A 14,919-nucleotide genomic window follows, 5' to 3' on the forward strand; every position below is an offset into this window, starting at 1 on the left:
GGATATCATAGTACTTAAAATACTAATAACAGATTAAATATCCTTTTTATTAAAGAGATGTATATTATACAGTAAATACTTTTCATTATCATAATTTGGTATATGTTAAAGAAATTTGATGTGTGTCAATGAAGGTTACCTTCCTCTATTTTTCTTGAAGCAAAAAGCCACAGATGACTTTTTCATTATAATATTCCATTATTTTTTTTTTTGGAACTGAACTTTTAGTCCAAATTCTGCACCCACAGTGGGTGGGGTGTGGAAACTTGATTCTTGAATCTTCCCTAGTGATTTCAGGAGCCTCAATTACCTCACTACTGGGTTTAAGCATATATGAAGGAATATTCATTACGTAAAATGAGCTTAGTACTTAATGTTACCACTTCAGGAATGGGGAAAAAATATATTTGTGGTGCTCTAAACTGAAAGTAACTGGGGTCAAGACCAGAATCCCATATAATGGCAGGCAGATGGAAGTTTTTTTAGTGTTTTGTTTAATTTAATAATTTCTAAAGATGTCCTCAAATTTATTAAATCTGCTTGTAACAGGAAGGATTTCATTTCAATCTCAGTGTTCCCAGTCTGTATCTCATTCGATTGAACAATAATGTCTTCTTGGAATTAATATGTGTTATTAACCAGTGTTATTCTTATTTGATTAAATAATATGTAGGAATTTGACTTTTTTTTTTTTTTTTTTTTTTTTTTTTTTTTTTTCCCAAAAATTTCTAATGGTTTAAAGTTAATCCTCTGTTTCTTCTCCAATAAAGTTTGGTTTCTGACTGTTTATAGAAATGACTTTCAAACTATTGTAAAAGGAAATTTTGTGGACATCAGGTATTTTCTTTGCACAGCATTGGAAATGAAGGTCATTCTTCCATGTGCATTAAAACTATTTGCTGGTTCTGTTGTTCTAAAAGAAAATCTATGTACCATTTATTAGAAGCTTTAAGATAATATTTTTTCCTATATGTAATATTCTAAAATTCTCATGTTATCTAGATCTGGAAAAATATTCAAGATGATTGTAAGGGTTGTCAACCTTCATCCCTTCATCACTAGGAAGCATAAGTTCTCACAAAGAACATCATTATATTTTTTAATATAATGAAGAAAAAAATAAACAGGAATATTGTGATGAAACCAAAAATACATTTACAATATCAGACAAGGTAATATTCTACAAAACCATTATACTGAAGTACAGAAAAATGGACAGCTCGATGGCAATTCTATTCCACTGCTTGCTTCTTTCTTTCTTTCTTTCTTTCTTTCTTTCTTTCTTTCTTTCTTTCTTTCTTTCTTTCTCTTTCTCTCTTTCTTTCTTTCTCTCTCTCTCTCTTTCTCTCTTTCTTTCTTTCTTTCTTTCTTTCTTTCTTTCTTTCTTTTTTTTTTTTTTTTTTTTTTTTTTTTCTTTTTTTCCCCTTAAAGGCAGAATATAGTTCAAAGTGTCTGCCAAAAAATAATGAAAAAGTTATGTTTGGCTACTCAATATAGGATAAAAATAGTTGTGTCTCATAAAATCATGGAAAATGCATGTAAAATATCTTGAAAAGGGTTGTGCAATTATGTCAGATTCTGCAGCAAAGGGCCAGTTATTTTAAGGTACTTATATGCATATACATGTATTTTTATATAGAGATGATCAATGTTGTGCAAATGTTGACATTGGCTTTCTAGTCTAATTGAGCAGCTGGAAATAATTGTCTTAGATCAATGTAAAATTATTTACTTTAGCCATTTATTTATTTATTTCAGAAATATAATAGTATCATAGAATGGCCTAGGTTGGAAGGGACCTTAAATATCATCTAGTTCCAATCCCCATGCCATGGACAGAGAGACTGCACACTAGATCAGGTTGCTTGTGGCCTCTTCCAACCTGGTTTTAAACACTTCCAAGGATGGGGTATCCACTATTTCTCTGGGCAACCTGTTCCAGGGCCTCACCACCCTCTGAATGAAGAATTTCCTTCTAACCTCTAATCTTAATCTTTTAGATTAAAGCCTTTACCCAGTCATTGTCTATGTGAGCAAAAAATTTCTCTCCATCTTTTCTATAAGCCCTATTTGAGTAATGAAAAGCTGTAATGAGGTCAGCCTGGAGTCTTCTTTTCTTCATGATGAACACCCGCAACTCTCTTGGCCTTTCTTCATAGGACAGGTGCTCCAGCTCCTTGATCAAAGTCATCGTCCTCTTTTGGACCCTCTTTATCACGCTAAAGGCCCTAGACAAGGACATACTACTCCAGGTGGGGTATCACAAGGTCAGAGTAGAGGGGGACAATCCCCTCCCTCAACCTGCTGTCCACTCCTCTTTTGATGCTGCCCAGGATACAACTGGCCTTCTGGGATGCTGGCTTACATCAAGCTTTTTATCGACCTGAACCCCCAAGTCCTTCTCTATAGAGCTGGTCTTCATGAATTCTTCACCCAGTCTATCCTCATGTCTAGAATTGCCCCGACCCAGCCGCCACACTTTGCACTGAGACTTGTTGAACCTCATCAGGTTTACATGGACACACTTACATAGCTTTTTCTGCTGTAATGTGTCTCTTTGGGACAAAAAAATACTTTTTTTTTTTTTGTTTGTTTGTTTCCTTTTTAAACTTACACACATTTCACTGGAACAGGCTGCCCAGGGAAGTGGTGGAGTCACCATCCTTGGAAGTCTTCAAAAGACGTTTAGATGTAGAGCTTAGGGATATGGTTTAGTGGAGGGCTGTTAGCGTTAGGTTGGAGGTTGGACTCGATGACCTTGAGGTCTCTTCCAACCTAGAAAATTCTGTGATTCTGTGATTCTGTGATTAAGAACTATTTCAGAACAAATTGGCATTTGTGCCAATGGAGGGCTTCAAAATCAGCTTCCCACTCACCAGGGTGAAGGAAAGTGGGAGCTCCACCTGTGCATCGTCTGTACATCTCCTGTGCTAGTAGCGTCACTCAGGCAGCAGGTGGAGGAACTGCAAGATCTATGCTGCATTAGGGAAGGATATTAAGAAATAGAGTATTACTTGAGAAATTTCACAAAGAATTACTAGGGCCCTGTTGCACTGACTTCCAAAAAGTAGCAAACAAATATCAACAAGATCCAGACATTTCCATCCATCTTGGAAAAGGAGATATCATGGTCTCTGGTAGCTTGTGGTTGCAGGATGACTCCCTCTGCTTACATGAAAGGAGACTTTGTGGTTGGTACAGACCACCAGATCAAGGATAGGATGTTGATGAAGAGCTTTTTCTTCCACTACAAAAAGCAACACTCTTGCAGACCATGATCTTACTAGGTGACTTAAGCCACCCTGAAAAAGTGGCAGAGAAAACTTCAAACAGTCCAGAAAACTATGGGAGAGCATTGAGCATAATTTCTGTGTACAGGTGATAGAAAGCCCAACCAGAAGAGATGTATTTGCTGGACCTGTTGCTCAACAATGTGGAAGGACTTATTGGAAAGTTCACAAATAGAGTACCTGGGCTGTAATGACTATGATCTGACAGAATTCTCAACCTTAATCAGTTACGGGATGGGCAACATGTTTAGTCAAGACCCTAAAAACACCAGAAAGACAAATTTTTGGCTGTTTAAGGCCATTTCCACTGGGAAACTGCCCTCAGCAATAAAGGAGCAGAAGACAGCTACTAGATATATAGGCATTTTCCTCAGTGCAAAAGAGCTCTCAATCTCAACATACAAGAATTAGGGCACAGAATGCAGGAGACCAACTTGGCTAAGTCAAGACCTCTTAGTCAAATGGAAACACAAAATCAAAATACATAAGTTGTGAAGGCAGAGATACATATAATGGGAAGATTATGGGGATATGGTCCCTGTGTGCAGGGAAGAGACCAGGAAAGCCAAACCATAGTTAGAACTGAGCTTGGATAGAGATATATAAAAATAACAAGAAGTTTCTTCAGGTTCATAGGACAACAAAGGAAGTTAGGGGAATCTGGATCTCCCCTGATGAGTAAAAAAGGAGACCTAGCTACAATTGACATGGAGAAGGCTGAGGTACTCAACAACTTCTCTGCCTCAGTCTTCACTAGCAAGTGCTCTAGCTATACTACCAAACTCAACAGAATCTAAAGGCAGAGGCCAAGAGAAAGAAGTAGTTCCCACTGTAGGAGAATCATAGAATCATAAAGTTATAGAACGGCTTGGGTTGGAAGGAACCTTAATGATCATATAGTTCCAATTCCTATGCCATGTACAGGGAGGCCACACACTAGATCATGTTGCTCAGGGCCTCATCCAACCTGGCCTTGAACATCTCCAGGGATGGGGTATCCACTGCTTTTCTGGGAAACCTGTTCCAGTGCCTCACCAGCCTCTGAGTGAAGAATTTTCTACTAACATCTAATTTAAATCCAGTCAATTTTTATCCACTGAATGATCTATTCTTCAATGCCATATCTCTCCAATTGGAGATCAGGATGTTGTATGGGACTGTGTCAAAGGCCTTACAGAAAACGAGGTAGATTACTTTAGTTGGTCTCTCCTTGTCAACTGATGCAGTCATTGCATCATAGAAGGCCAGCAGATTGGTCGGTCATGATTTGCCGTTTGTGAAGCCATGCTGGCTGTCTCAGATCACCTACCTGTCTTGCATGTGCCTTGACATTGCCTCCTGGAGGAGCAGTTCCATGATCTTTCCATGCAAAGAGCTTCTGTGAGGCTCACTGGTATGTAGTTCCCAGGGTCTTCCTTTCTACCCTTTTTAGAAATGGGAGTGATGTTTTCATTTTTCCAGTCCCCAGAGACTTCACCTGATGGCCATAACTTTTCAAAAATAATGGAGAGAGGTTTGGCAACTACATCAGCTAAATCCTTCAGGACACTGGGATGCATGTCATCAGGCCCCATAGACTTGTACCTATTGAGTTTAATTAGGTGATCTTGACCTAATGCTCTTCACTTACAGTGGGAGGAACCTTCTCCCCCCCCATACCCCAGCCCACATCTACAACAAATTCAGGGAAACAATAGACAAGGGAAGCCTGACTGGCAGTGAAGAAGGAGGCAAAGGAATTGCCTCCTCAGCCTTCTCCACATCTGTGATTGGTAGTTTTCCCTTCTTGTTTGTCAGAGGAGTCATACTATCCTTGGCCTTCCTTTTCTGGCCAATGTACCTATAGAATCCCTTCTTGTTACTTTTTTCATCCTTTCCCAAGCTCATTTCCTTCTGTGCCTTGGCTTTCCTGATCCCATCCCTGCACATATAAATAGTATCTGTATACTATTTCCAGAGAACATATCCCCGCTTCCACTGCTTGTGCATTTCCTTTTTGCACCTCATTTTTACAAGCAGGTCTTGCTCTGCCATACCAGTTTTCTGTACTCCCTGCTTGCTTTCTTATACAAGGGTACAGAGAGTTCTTGTGCTCTAAGAAAAAACATCCTTAAAGAGTTGCTAGCTTTGTTCAGCTCTTTTGTTCCTCAAGACAGTATTCCAGGGGATCTCCTCCTCTAAGTCTTCAAACAGCTGAAAGTTCACTTCAGAAAGTCGGAGTCCTGACTTTGCTCCTCACCAGGCCTATGTTCCTCAAGATCACAAATTCAACCTGGATGTGGTCACTGAATCCCAGACTGACTCCAATCTTAAACTGTCTTAAACATGGCCATTAATGGAACCTGAAAGTGCACAAGTCCATGGGATCCAATGTGATGTATCCAAGGGGAACCAGCAAATGAAGTTTTTAAGTCACTGTCTAATACTAATTTTTTACTAATCTTTACAAATATTAGTAAATATTTTTCACTAATATTTACAAAGTTGTGGTGGTAAGTTTAAGACACTGGTAATTGGAAAATAGGAAATATAGCTTTTCTTTTCTATAGCTTTTTCTTTTTCTTTGAAAAGAGATTTTTTTTTTTTTTTTTTTTTTAAAGAGATTTTCGTTAGTTAGTTGGTTAGTTAATTAATTTGAGAAGATTAAAAAGAAAGGCTTGGGGAACTACAGGTCAGTCAGCATCACCTCTGTGAATCATGGAGTAGATCCTCTTGGAAACTACAGTAAGGCACATGGAGAACAGAGATGTGATAATGGTGGCGACAGCCAACTACTCTACTAAGGGTAAATCACAACTGACAAATCTTGTGGCCTTACAGAAAGGAGTTACAGCATTGATAGATAACAGAAGAGCAACTGATGTTATTTACCTGCACTTGTACTGATTTTGATACAGTCCAGCACAATATCTTTATGTCTAAAATAGAGAAACATTGATATGTTGAGTGAACAGTTCCAAGGACAAGGAATTGTTTGTAAGGTTGCACTGAAATTGTTGTAGTTAATGGTTTGATGTACAGGTGCAGACCTGTGAAGAATGGTGTCCCTCAGGTGTCACTGCTGGGACCAACATTATTTAACATCTTTAATTGTGACATGGACAATGCCACTGAGTGGACCCTCAGCAAGTTATCTGACGACATCAAACTGTGTGGTGCAGCCAATACACTGGAGAAAAGGGATGCCATCCAGAGGGACCTTGACAGGCTTGAAATGTGGGCCTGTGCAAACCTCTTGAAGTTCAAAAAGGCAAAGTGCAAGGTCCTGCATCTGGGTTGGGACAATCCCAAACATGAATAAAACCTGGGGGATGAATGGATTGATAGCAGCCTTGCCAAGATGTACTTGGGCTACTGATGAACAACAAACTGGATGTGAGCTGGCAATGTGTGTTTTCAGACCAGAAAGCCAATTTTATCCTGGGCTGCATCTAAAAGAGTGTAGCTAGTGGGTCTAAGGAGATGGTTCACTCCCTTTACTTTGTTTTTACGAGACCCAACCTGCAGTATTTGTGTTCAGCTCCGGGGCCCCCAGCATGAGACATGGATCTGTTAGAGCATGTCCACAAAAATAATCAGAGGGCTGGTGTGCTGTAGGGTGTGTCAGTGAGCATTAACTGTAGTTTAGGTAGTCTTTCAAATTAGTTAACTGAATCACCTCTAAGAGTTACTTTTGTACTCTTTCTAATATGCTGACATCACTTTTGATTTTGTTGAATTCTTATTCTTACAAAGTTCAACTCACAGAATACAAAATGAACATCCTCAAACTTTATAGGCTAAATTGTCAAAGTAATGAACAAGGAATTACATTCAACAATGCTCTTGACAATAATGCTTTCACATAGGAAACTTAATGGAAGAATGTTTTCACATAGGAAACTTAAAGATGGTAATTTGTGCTTGTTTTGAACAAATTTGTAGAGTCTCTCCAAACTAAATAGTAATGTTTTGAAACATCAGATAATTTGTATAAATAATTCCAAAAGTGGGAAAAAATATTAATAGTTTTTGAATTGTGTCTGATAAATATAATAATAAATAAATAAAACATCTAAATCACAATATAATAGTGACCTATAAGAAGGTGAATGACCTTTTATCCTTGGAAATACTAGTAATGTTATTTTCTCTTACTAACTTACAGAGTCATTGAATAATTTATGTTGGGAGTGACCTCTGATGATGAAATCCATTGTTGAAATAAGAAGCATAGGGAAAATAAGGGGAATAAGGGACAACCAACAGGTTGTTGTTACCTGTTGAGTTTAGGTATCTACTGGAGTGAATGTTCTCCGTGCACCTGCTCCTATAATTGATTGCCCTCTTTGTGCAAATGTATTTACTCATATCTGATCAGAATTTCTCTCTCATAAAGTCCGATACTTTTCTATTAGAAGAGTTTGATTTGGTTGTTTCCTGTCTATCCTCTCACTAGGTACATGGATACATCAATAATAATCCTCTCTAACCTTTTATTGAGACTGGACAAATCCATTCTTCTCAGTCTCTTTTCTTGGTATATATTTTTATATAATGAGCTCAATTGTAGTCCATAAACACTGGAACAAGTCTGGACAGCTGGAACTATTGAAGCTGTGTGATTTACTTCTGCTGTCATAAATGCGTGTGGAATGGACAGAGAAGGAATTTGTATAAACTATTGCTTATACAGATGTGAACATCCATGAATTTTCTCCTGTGAAGAAAGGCTGAGAGAGCTGGGTCTGTTCAGCATGATGAGAAGGCTCTAGATTGACCTCACTGCAGCTTTTCATAGCTCAACCTAGGCTTATAGAAAAAGATGAAGAGCTTTTTGCTAAGGCAGATATAGATAGGACATGGGGAATAGTTTTAAACTAAAAGAGAGGAGGTTTAGATTAGAGGCTAGGGGGGAAATTCTTCACTCAGAGGCCCTGGAAGGCCCTGGAATAGGTTGCCCAGAGAAATAGTGAAACACCCCCATCCTTGGAGACATTTAAGACCAGGCTGGATGAGGCCATAGGCAACCTGATCTAGTGTGTGGCCTTCCTGTTCATGGCATGAGGGTTGGAACTAGATGATCTTTAAGGTCCCTTCCAACCCAGGCCATTCTATGATTCTATGAATGCAAATATTTATGTGTATGTGCATGCATTTATGATAATGATTAAATATGTGTATATCTGATACAGGCTTTGGCAGTGTATTCCTTTTATATAAGTGCATTTGTTATTTAAACTTTTTTTTTTTTTCTTTTTTCTTTTTTTCCTCATATGATAGTATATATATTTTTTGAATTAACAAAATTGAAACATTTTTTTTTGAAAATGCATACGGAGATTGAATTATAAATTGTATACAGGGTGTTCTAAAGAAACAAACAGCCAGTATTTAACAAATGCCATTTCTTTCAAAGATTTTTTTTTTCCCCAACATGTTAGCTGTGTGAGCAGAAGGCAGTATTTCTTATTCTTGCATTACTATATATTTGAATTGCAATATGATTATTTTGTGATTGAAAGAAACAGAAGACTTAATTTTGTCTATCACTCTACCTCTACTCATGTGTATTCAATGGTTCCTGTTGCTAAAAAAGACCTATCATGAGAAGGATGGTCTCTGGACTAGTGGTGGACTAATAACTATTTTTTCCCAGCTCTCACTGACTTCTCATCTACTTAAATCTGCATTTTTCTTCATATAGTATTAAAAAGTAAATAAATAAAAATAAACAAAACCAAAATGAAACAAAGAACAAGCAAAGAAAAAAACAAACTAAAAGAAACGAAAAACAGCAATGGCAAGTACTATCTACCAATTTAGGGAGAATTTTTCCAGTCATGAGCCTCCTGACTAAATCCCTAAGAGTAACACAAGGACAGTTAGGAAAAAGAAGTCCTCAGATGTATGACAAAATTGTCAGCTATTACTGACTTTTTTTTTTTAATAGTTTTGTTCTTAAATAGCAAAAAAAAAATAATAATAATACTAATTGAATAAGTTTTATTTAATTCTATGACCACCAGGAAAGTAGAAGTCTTACAGTGCTTTTTTTTATTTTATTTTTTTTTGTTGATCACACAAATGAAGTTTGCTCTTTCCTTAACTATGAAACAACCCAGAATTTCATCATTAATACTGAGAAAGCAATTTCCCTTATTAGAGCTTTTGATTTCTGTTAGATTTTTTTCTGGGACATTATATTTCATAACCCAGGCTTATGATTACAGAATTACTTAGAAAATATATTATGTAACTATACTGTTTTTATGCTGTTTTGGCATAAATCTGGGATTATTTTTATTTGTTTTGCTTTGCCAGATTTTGTATTTTGAAATGGAAATGGGGAAGGGGTAGTGGGATGTGGTTGAAGGTTTTAATTTTTATTTGTGTGGGGAAAGCAAAGCTATAGACCTGCTAAAATGCCAGGGAGAAAAAAATAATAAATTTTGTAACATTCTATAGAAAACACACAAACAACAACAATCAACAAAAAAAAAAAGAAAACAAACAAACAAACAAACAAAACAAAACAACCCCCCCTATCATTTATGATGTCTAAACTTTCATTTAAAAGACTGTTATTATTTAAACCAGACTCTTAAATTTATTGTGAATTTGTCACACGTTCTTTTTCTGTCTGAGCTCTTCTATGAGTTGAGACAAAAATCACAGACCAAAGTTTCTGACACAGTGTTTTTTATTCTGTTAGAATAACAGAAAACATCTTAATGAATCAAAGCAGACTGATCAATTTTCTCTGTGGTAGAAAAATATCCTTAGCTTACAGGTCAAAAATATTTTTGTTAACCAGGAAGGATAACCTTTAAGGATAACCTGTTAACCAGTTAAGGATAACCTTTATCCCAGAAAGGATAGAAATGGAGTTTAGTTCAAAAGCCAAATCTATCTCTTGTGAGATCTATAAGCAAGGCCACCTGTTTTTCTATTTATGAAACAGTATTTAATTATTTAACTTGTCATAAAGTAAAAGGAAATATTAGCTTAATGCATGAAATTTCTCTTCTTATGTGCAGAAGTCAGACAGTTGTGGACTTTTTAAAATGCATAAATTCAGAGATCTTTAAAATAAATTCATGTAAGGTGTAGAAAAATTAAGTAATATTATTTCTCTTAATATTCCACTTTTTTTTTTTTTTTTTTTTTTTTTTTCCCTAGTAGAATGTTCAGGTAAGCAAACATTTTCCACAGTAAGAAAGAAAGAAAGAATGATTAACATTGTTCAAAAACTTCATTTTATTTCTATCTTCCCCCTTAGAATTTTGTATAACAATAGCTGCTCATCACCTATAATTTGTCTTGTTACTGGTACCCCATTAATTTTATAGGTGTAATTTAACCAAATAGTGAGCTGAAATGAAAATAAAAATCAAACTGAAATGAAAACTTTGGAAAACATGTATAAATATATATATATTAATTTTAAAAGTGGTCTTTTAAACCCTAAGGAATACTTTAAAAATAAATTCAGTAACTCAAAGTTAAAAATAATAATTAAAACTCTAAAATATATCTTTATTGTAATGTTAGTAATAAAATTACATATATTCTATCTGGAAATTACTTCACTGGCTTATCATAAACAGCCAAAATGTACAACACAGAGATCAGCAAGAGCTTATTTCCTTTCCTAAAAGAAGTAATTTCTAACTGTAGCTTCTACATTATTTTTAATCCCAGAAAAACTGATAGGAGAAGTAATAATACCCTCAGTAATGTTACATTTGAATAATGTATTGTAAATAAACAATGGGACCATTCACTAAAAATGAAGAAAAAAAAAATCTGAATAGCTGCTCATTAAGTGAACATCATTAATTCTGTGTACAGGCAGTTATTCTCAGGAAAAAATACTGTGTGATTATGTAACTAAAATGTCTTATACTGCACACTCAAAGTGGTCAATTGAAGGTTGTCAGCATTTAAATCTACCATTCTTAACTTCTCAACATTTGATGATGAATTCCTACTAATGGCGTGTCTTCACCATGGATGTGGTCTTCAGTGACTTCAGCAAGGCTTTTGACACTGTCTCCCGTAACATTCTGATAGACAAGATCAGGAAGTGTGGGCTAGATGAGGGGCCAATGTTTAGATGGATGATAGAGCTCAGAGGGCTGTGCTTAGTGGTGCAGAGTCTAGTTGGAGGCCTGTAGCTAGTGGTGTCCCCCAGGGTTCACTACTGGGTTGAATGTTGTTCAGCTTATTCATCAATGACCTGGATGATAGAACAGAGCAGACCCTCAGCAAGTTTGCTGATGACACAAAGCTTGGAGATACTCCGGAGGTCTGTGCTGTCATCCAGAAGGACCTTGACAGGCTGGAGAGAAACATCATGAAGTTCAACAAAGGCAAGTGCAGGGTCCTGCACCTAGTGAGGAATAACCCCAAGCACCAGTACAGGCTGGGGGCTGACCTCCTGGAGAGCAGCTCTGCAGACTTGGGAGTCCTAGTGGACAGCAGGCTGACCGTGAGTCAGCAATGTGCCCTTGTGGCCAAGAAAGCCAAAGGTATCCTGGGGGCCAAGGAAGGGTGTTGCCAGAGAGGTGATCTTCCCCCTCTACTCAACCCTGGTGAGGCCACAGATGAAGTATTATGTCCAGTTATGGGCTCCCCAGTACAAGAGGAACATCGAACTACTGGACCAAGTCCAGGGGAGGGTTATGAAGATGATTAGATAATTGGAGTACCTGTGGTATGAGGACAGGCTGAGACAACTGGGCCTGTTTAGCTTGGAAAAGAGAGGGCTGAGGGGAGACCTCATCAATCTGTATAAATATGTGAGAGAAGGCTGTCAAGAGGATGGAGCAGCTCTCTTTTCAGTTGTGTCCAGAGACAGGAAGAGAAGCAACAGGCTGAAACACAGTAAGGGGCACTTCTTTACAGTGAGGGAGACAGAGCACTGGAACAGGTTGCCCAGAGAAGTTGTGGAGTCTTCTTCTTTGGAGATATTCAAAAACTGCATGAATGCCATCCTGCTCCAAGCATTCTAGGTGACCCTGCTGGTCCTCCACGGAGGTTGGACCAGACAATCTTCACAGGTCCCTTCCAGCCTCAGGCATTCTATGATTCTGTGATTCTGTGATTAAGCGTGCTATGGTGGAGCAGATCTCTGACTTGCAGCCCTTGGAAAACCTACATTGGAATATACGGATATTTCTGAAATTCACTTCTATAAGCAGTGCAGCCCATGGCAGAGTTCTTGCTGAAGCAACGAAAAACTGTGTGTAAGAAAGAGCAGCAGAAAGAAACTGGTTTGTGATGAGCATAAATACCTTCCATCCTTCTGCACTGTTCAGGGCAGAGAGAAACATCTAGAGTGAAGGAATGAAGATAAACCTAGGAAATAGGAGAGGAAAAATTGTTTAATAATTACTTATTTTATTTTATTTTATTTTATTTTATTTTATTTTATTTTATTTTATTTTATTTTATTTTATTTTATTATTTTATTTTATTATTTTATTTTATTTTATTTTATTTTATTTTATTTTATTTTATTTTATTTTATTTTATTTTATTTTATTCTTAATATAAAAATCTATTTTAATTTACCAGTAAATTAAATTAATTTTCCCTATAGGAAATCTGTTTTACCTTCAACAGTAATTGAAGCAATCTCCTTGTCTGTATCTTGGCCCATGAGCTTTCTTGTTATGTTGTTAATTTTTGTTGCTGTTTGGTTTTGCTTTTACTAAGGATGGGAAGTGAGTGAGCATCTGTCTGAGAGTCTGGCTGCTGGTCTGTTAGACAAGTGATCAACTTTAACAAATAAGCTTAAAGAAAATGACAGCAACAACAACAACAACAAGATTTGTAAAACTCCTGACCATTTGAAATAAAAAAAAACTTATTTAGTGACGCCTTCACTGTTCATCTTATTTACTGATACTCTCACTGGTGCACTGTTGTTAAAATGTCTTGTGGAAATATCTGTTTTCTAGGAGAGAAAAATATCAAAGTTATAGATGCGAGAAAGAAATTGTCAGCTTTGAAATTTATCCAATCTTTCTTCAAAGTAACATAGAAGGCTGCCTTGTTCACTTGTCCTTGTAATTGGAAGAAAACATTCAGATGAATTGAAAACAAAACAAAACAAAACAAATAACACAAAACAACACCATAAAAAAAATAAATAAATCAGAGATTTCAGTTGAATATCAGCTTACAGGCACATTGATATCCTGTAGTCACTTCTGAAATAATAAAGAAAGCCATGTATCAGGGAGCAAAAAAAAGGGAAAATTATCTAACATATTTTTTCTCGTAACATTTAATATTCTTTCTAAAACCAAACATTCATAGCAGATAATTTAATATAATCACTATTTAAAGTTTTCTTTTGAAGATATAGTATTCTTCTGTCATTTTTCCCTTTGATAATATGATAGCTTTACATAATATTCATACATATTGTTTTTATTATAAGGACTTTTAAAACATATATTCTCCTGTAGCTGACTGTATGCATCAAATATCACTATTCTATCATAATTTAAAAGAAGTGCTGAGTAGCACAACACTTTTATTTAAACAATTTGAAATGAATAATCTTCTGTTGAATTACTGAAAAAAAAAAAAAGAGCATAATTCAGAATCTTATTTGTTACAGAAAAGTGGAAAAATATTTTTGTGTACCTTAGTTACAGAAGTTTTTCAACAGTTTTTTCCCCTCCCTTAGCAACATTTAAGAGCTTCATGTATGACTTGAAAAGTTATGGTGAATGGAACTAAATTCAGCTGGAGGCCAGTCAATAGTTGGTGTCCCCCAGGGCTCAGTACTGGGGACAGTTCTCTTCAATATTTTCAACAATAACCTTGTTGAGGGGATCAAGTGCACCTTCAGTAAGTTTGCAGAAGACACCAAGTTAGGCAAGAATGTTGATCTACTCAAGGGTAGGAGGGCTATATAAAGGAACAGGCTGTATTGATGAGCTGAGGCCAACTGTATGAGGTTCAACAGGGCTAAGAGCAAGGTCCTGTACTTGGGACAAAACAACCCCATGCAACACTACAGGCTAGGGGAAGAGTGGCTAAAAAGCTGACTGAAGAAAAGGGACCTGGGGGTATTGGTCAATAGCCAGCTGAGTATGAGCCATCATTGTGCTAAGGAGGCCAAGAAGACCAAGAGCATCCTGGCTTGTATCAGAAATAGTGTGGCCAGCAAGACTAGGGAAGTGATTTTCCCCCAGTATACATTTCCGCAGCACACTCTGTTTGAAAAAAACATCAAATGGTGAAAAAACAGAATGGAAAGAATCACCAGCTGTAGTCCTGATGAGAGACAGTACAGCTACTTCCCATATTGCATTTAGTTTAACTTATGCTTGCTTCCATTGCAAATATTTTTGCTATTACTTTTGTGCAATCTAGGTTGCAACATATCATTATCCAGAATTTACACAGATTTAAGAAATATTGCTTTCATCTTGATTCTCTGCTCCATGTCCCGCCCCCTTCTTCCCCTCCTCTTGCTCCCTCCCCCCCCTTCCCCTCTCCCCTTTCCCTTGGGAGGCGTCTCTGTAGACCACAAAAGGGACATGGTGACTCCTGCAATAGTTCTCCTGATCTCTTTGGCTATCACAGGGTTGTGGTGCTGGATCCTGTTAAAAAAATTAGGTTTCTT

The sequence above is a fragment of the Aythya ferina genome (genome assembly GCF_964211825.1).
Source record: "Aythya ferina genome assembly, chromosome: Z".
Lineage (NCBI taxonomy): Eukaryota > Metazoa > Chordata > Aves > Anseriformes > Anatidae > Aythya > Aythya ferina.